The sequence below is a fragment of the Acanthochromis polyacanthus genome, chromosome 21, assembly GCF_021347895.1.
Source record: "Acanthochromis polyacanthus isolate Apoly-LR-REF ecotype Palm Island chromosome 21, KAUST_Apoly_ChrSc, whole genome shotgun sequence".
NCBI classification, from domain to species: domain Eukaryota; kingdom Metazoa; phylum Chordata; class Actinopteri; family Pomacentridae; genus Acanthochromis; species Acanthochromis polyacanthus.
The window spans coordinates 11,848,869-11,855,534 of record NC_067133.1 but is presented as its reverse complement, the minus strand read 5'-3'; positions in this window follow the sequence as shown (position 1 = coordinate 11,855,534).

Below are 6,666 nucleotides of genomic sequence, written 5' to 3'. Positions count from 1 at the left end.
CTGCAGATTCAGCCATTAATCATCATAATGCAGGAGGCATCCAGCGATGAATTAGAATCCCTTGGCCCATGCAACCTCAATAATCCAATCATTTAAAAGCCAAAATAGAAGTTCTAGTTGTATACTAAACTCTTTAAGGTGAAAGTCAGGCTGGAGACATTGGCTCCCTGGGGTGCTGTTATTCCCTCGTGGCTGCATTTTGGTCCAAGCTTCTTCTGTAGTAAGACAGGACAGTGAATGATGTCATGTTTAGTGATGGTAGGTGAGAAGATTTAATAACTTACGAGCTGATTTCAGTTGAAGATGTAATGTAGTTTTAAGCGGAGGCCTGAGAAGGTAGAGGAGATAGAGCAGACGTTGTTCTACAGGTAATGAGCAGGAAAATATTTGCTGAATGGAGATATCTATCACTGAAATGAGTGTGTCAGCACATTACACAGAACAGCCTGAATATAGAAACAATGGCAATTCTCTCCAGCTATAAATACTTGAATTATTACCAGTTAAAGTGGAATGTACACATGAATTCTAAGGGGCTTGGCTCCAGAATATTATTGACATCTTCCAATTATTCAGTTTACTCTCCAACCAAATGACTTCTTTGTGTACCTTTTATTTCCTATGAATATCTGTGTCTTTACCACAGGTCAGATTTGAATGTTACACCTGTACTTTGTTGTATTTTACGCTCTCATTTCACTACTTTTAACAGAAGTTATGTACAATATTGTACATTTTTGTATATTTTATCTACTGCATGTGAGAGCTGCTCTGCTATTTACTTTGCAAATGATGACTAAAGAGACAAATCATTATAAAACTGCACAATTAACTTGTCAAAAAGATAATGTTTTGATTTGTTTGAAAATAATTTGTACTTCTACGTGAAGCCACTGTAATAAATTGTATTATATTAACAATATAAAACACAATTATTTATTATTAGGTTTATGAAGCTTTTCTGAGCATTTCAGCTCACTGTTTTGACAGTTGCTTTCAAAGCCTAAAACAGACTGTATGCTTCATACTCAGCAGCACCAAAAGTCAGATAAACAAAGTTAGGAGCTTGCTGGTGAACATAGTTGGAGTATTTAGCCACTAAAGGGCCATATATTTCCTTCAGGAGCCGGTGGAGAGCAAAATAACACTAAGAGAATTGTGAATATTGGGTTTAGATTCATCCCGTGGGTACAAAAGCAGCTCAAAATAAATGCTGCTGTTGTCTTACGGCTGCTTGTGGTTGAAGTGAGCCACTGTTAGCTGATATTGCTGCAATATGAACTGAAAGTGATAATTTGTCATGGTTGTGTTTAGGGCTTATTGCAACAGCACTAAGTGGCCAAAGATCTATTAATGCAGTTTTAAATAAGACTTGGAACACAGGGTTCTTATTGAATACTTGTTTTTTTGCTGCTCTTTCTTAAAGCCATAGTGCAGGATCTTTAGATATACATGAACAGCTGTTACATCAGAGACAAATGAGTGCACACATTTTGATTAACCCTATCAGCCCTGGACCTTCATTGCTTTTTTAAAATCTGAAAATGTTACCTTATCTGAATGAGCACTCTGTTAACTTCATGATCAATCTTACGAGGTCAGACATTGTATAATTTCAGTATAATGCAGGATTTGACAAACTTTGATCGGAACTGAAGTTTGTTTGTTTCTTCCAGCTGTTTGTAGGAGTATTTCCCATGAGTTTATTGAATATCAGCAGCATCAGACAGCAGCAGGACCCTTATGATTCTCTTCATTAAATACTTATAGTTAGAAATTATCCCAGATATGGAGACTGACTGAGTTAGGATCTAACAGCAGCTCACACTGGACTTTTCTTCACATCAGACAAGGGAGCTTTCACACAGTGTCACAGTTTATCACTTCTTATTTTTATTTTTTTATGAAGCATCCATCCTTGGGTTGAGTCTTGAGCTCCATTGTAGCTGTTGAAATATTTTTATTTTACTGCTGGTGAAGTAGCGGCGAGATTATTATAACACATGGACAGAATTTTTAGCATTTAGGAAATTATAAATAAGCCAGAATGTAAGTTATTTGGACAGCTCAGTAAGCTTGATATTAGGTTAGATTTACTCTTTTATTCACTAGGGTACTAATATGCATTAAACATCATTTGATTTGCTGTCCAATCACACATGAATGTCAAATGTTTCATGTTTTTCTTTTTCACTTTGGTAGGTTTGTCCAAATGAAGCTGTAAAGAACATGAAAAGTGACTTGAACGCTGTTTAACAAACTGATGAAGCAGCAATGTTAAGCATTTCATGTTTGAAAATGGCTTACGTCATAATCACACATCAGCAGGGTTTATGTAATTACTGTCACTGCCAGAAGAACAAGACAAAAGTTCCAGTGTGCAGGTTTAAGTAAAGAATAAGAATCATTTTATCAGCACTATTTTCACTTCATTCCCTCTGGAGGAGCTGCACAGGTGCTGTTAAACTGTTGCCCTTTTTAAACCAGTATTTTAAACACTCCGGCACCGTATATGAAATGATTAATCAACAGCAGGCTTTGATCCCCTTATAATTTGCTAAAATGTCAGACTGTGACTTACTGCTTGACCGTCCTTTGTCATTGAGAGGTCACATTAAAGTCTAGTCTTCCAATTACCTCCCTGCAATGATCCCGCTCTCCATCGCAGCTCTCTCTTTTTACTGAGTAATAAACGGGGAAGCCCAGCCGCCAATTCCACTTCATTCAGGGCAATAAAATGGAGCAAGAAGTTTATACAGACATTTTATGGAGGGATCACGACCAAACTTTTCCATTTCATATGAAAAAGCTCTCATTTGTTGCCTTATCTTTCGAGGAAAGCTCCTGAGGTGAACACACTGTTTGTCCATCGACTGCATTTTAGAGTTGTGGTGGAGCTTTACTTTCTGCAGCATGTGTGTGCATGTGCCAATTGCAGTGAGCCTCTGCAGGGGGATGTGCTGTTGCTAGCTAGCTGTTATTCCACTGCCTGCGGCTCAGTCCAGGTTTTCGGCAAACCTCCCGGCAGGACTCGGGTCTAGAACATGTTTCACAATATAACTTAAAAAAATAAGGAGCGAATAAATTCTGATTTGAGAGATCTCTCTGTTTTCTTGCCAAATGAGAAGGCAAGTGGTAATATATTACACAGAGAAAGAGGCAAATGAAGACTGATTAAGGTGTTGTGGCTTGTCTGCAGCTGAGTCTGCACATCGTTGGGTTTGTGATGAACTCGTGCAGGAGAACCGATAATGATGTGAGCGTAACACGCTCCCATGACAAGGCCGAGGACGGGGATTGTTTGTGTATGTGTGGAGTAGTTTCTTTTGAATAGCCCCAAAGATAACAAGAAGCATCGAGCCCCCCCCGCACCAACCAACTTATCAGGCTACAACCCTGCAGTACTCAGGACTGGACTGTCAGCAGAAACGTGTGCATGTCGGGGCTATTTGGTAGCTCAGGGGCAATAGAGGGAGCTCCAGGGAGATGGAGGATTGCCAGGAGGGAGGCAGAGAGGATGTGTTCGGAAAGATAGAGGCCAAAAAAAAAATCCATCAGGCTACAGTTTGTGAAGGACAGTTTTCCAATGAGAGGCTCATCCAGTCAACCCCTGGGCCGGGCCTCTGTCTCGCCTCGGCAGGAGAGAGCTCCTCCCTCCTGAGAGCCCACCGCCTCCGGTTGAAGGTTATGGGGAAAAATAAAATGGACGGGAGGAGACAACAAGCTGGTACGAGACAGTGATTGAGAGGTGGAGAGCTAACCTTTACCAACTCTTGTTTTATGTCTTCCTCTTTCTACCTCTTGGTGTTTATCGCCAGATACAAGCCCTCAGTCAAACTCCCTTTCTTTCCTCTGAAGACTTTGACATAAACACTTCTCCATTACATGAAAAGAGGAGAAACTGTAGCATTTCACACCTTTCCTCGCTCCAGCACAGACAGATGCACGGCCACACCTGATCGTAGACGGAGGGGAGTGAATAATTACTTTGCCAAAGGGCACAACTGTGATCCCTGGCTGGTATTTAAAGCCTTGTCACTGAATTTAAATCACCCCTCCTCTCCGTGACTTCCTTTAGTTAAGTGGAAATGTCCTCTTTTCAGGCTAATACAGAGATCACGGCCTCTAATGTCTTCATCATGTCCTCCAGCTAATACTGCCACATTGTGTGACAGGGAGCTTGAATTTCCACTTCGGAGTGAACGTGTGAAGCTGTGTTATTGTGTTAGAAGATGCAGCTCTGAGCTCTGATTGTAGTATTTCCATCTTAAAGCCTTGTTTTCACCACATACGAATGATTATAGATAATGCACATTTTTCAAGCGGAGGTAGGGAGTGTTGACTCGATGGAGGTGTGTGTGAAATTTCTGCCCTTCTAATTAGTTTATTCAGTTATGCTTTCTTCTTCCCACCATGTTGTAGCCCTGGGCCATCTGTGCTTTCTTTTGCAGCGAGCTCTCACATCCTCCACTACCTCCCCACTGTTTCCTCAACCCCTTTCGCTGCACTATCATTTTCCAGCCTCCCCCCCACTCTGTTCCCGGCCTCTGTCGAGCATGTGTCCTGCATTGTGCGAGCAGAAATCCAGTGCAGTGCAGATAGGGGTTGTAGTGCCTCCCTCATGAAAGGATCTAGGGGGGAGGCTGATCTTGTTATTTGTCCTTGTCTGATGTAGCCCGTCTCCCATGATGCTCAGACGCGGCCCACCTGCTTGTCCACTCGACTCGGGGCTTGTGATTGGCGTGGCGGGGAACTGAGACTATTAAGATGCTGCAGCATGAAACCTGCTTTAGGTAGACACGTGTGTGGGCAGCGAGTGCATGTCGTACATTTACATTTGTGCCCGTAGTAAAAGCGTGACTGCCCCAACACACAACCTAGAATATCAAAGAACATCAAGTGTATTTGAATTCAGCGAGTGCAGTGAGGTAAAGTATGATAATAAATTGCATCTAGATGGAAACGGTATCCAGGTAACAAAAGCCCTAATCAGTTTCTATATGATCTGCAGTCCTGGCGTCCAACATGATGTGGAAACAGATTACAGAAATGGTGGACTAGGTTTGTTGTGCAAAATATAAAAGAGAGTGTTTTTTTCTTTTTTAAATTAAGCATACGTACATCTCTTGCAAATATGTATTTCATATTCTGGAGATTTTCATTTTCTCAGGGTGAAAAAGCCTCTGAAACTGCATTTACAACATAATGAGACACCAAAATTTCTTAAACCCCAGACTAATGAAATTTCCAAATGGATTAGCAGGCTGACCCCACACACACATTCAATGTAAGGAGAGATTTGAGAATACCTAACTCCTTTAAATTAAGAAATCACTTACAAAAAATAGATTAAAATAACAAAACGATGCCAAGAAGATTATCCTCATTCCACCGTTTACAGTCTGATTTCGAGTGAGCGTTGTCAAGGAGAAACCTGCATCATATTAGTAACAGATGGCTGATGAAATCAGATTTTTGAATAGAAAAAAACCCCTCAGTCTGTCTCTGGTTTTTGTGTATCAACAAACTGGTATCCCAGTCTAATCCCTGCTGATGATTTCAAAGTGTGAAGAAATGCGAGCGTCCTGGTTGAGCGTTGACTTTGTCAACAGTGTTAGCAAGGGGATGATGTTGCAGGGTGCAATATCTCCTGGCAGAGCAATACTACACTTTGTGGTGTAACATGTCATGGAGGAAAATGACTCATAATTATTACTCTGCAGGATAAAATTGTAAACCTGATGGCCTTGTTATTCAAAACAAAGTGCTAACAAGGAGCCAGCTTCATCCCCTTGTGCCTGCACTCATTCCCCTCTTCTCTTGCTGTATGTTTTGTCCAGTTTTTTCCTCCACTCACACATTTTTGTAACTCAAGGTTATTTTCTGAATGTCTATTTATCATTTTAAACTTATTCTCCCGCCTCCTTGTGCTGTGACTAGTTATTTTCTCAATTGACCATGGTCCAGTTTCCCATTACTCATGCCGAAATGCCCTTTCCTCTTTGAGAAGCGAGCGTTCTCTGATTTGTTTTGCGGACCACCACAAGGCTCTCTCATGTCCATCATCCGTGATTGCTGCCTTCATTTTTCCCACTCTGTGCAGTCTGCGTATCCTTGCACATGTTTGACCCAGAATGCTGCTCTTACAGTTTTCACATTAACCTCAATTCTGCCTTTTTCCTCCCAAATAAGATTTCTATTCTTCCCTCTCCACGTTGACTTATTTGCTTCCCTTTCATCATCTCCGGCAAGGTTATCCCGAGGCAGGCAGCACTTTTTGCGGGGAACAAGGGAGCGTGGAGGGGATGTGGCGGAGGGGTCTAGCTTTGCCGCTAACCATGCCTTAATCGATGGTGTTTAAGGGGGATGTCGTGAGCTGAATGTTTGAACCCATCCCCTCGTTAACAGTTGTCTGGGATTTAATTAAGAACTAGAATGAATTTGGTGTCAGTTTGCATTTTAACATGAACAAGGAGCATGAAGATGCACAACAAAGAAACTGAGAGTGACAGAGTTAGGGGAGGGGGATCAAGAAAGAGGAGGCTAATTAGGGGATGAAATTGTGCATCACTCCAGTTGAAACATTTCCCTTCTCTCTCTCAACCCCATTTTCCTCCCTGCTTCCTTTTCCCCTCCTTTCTATTTCTCTGCATGTATATCTGCAAG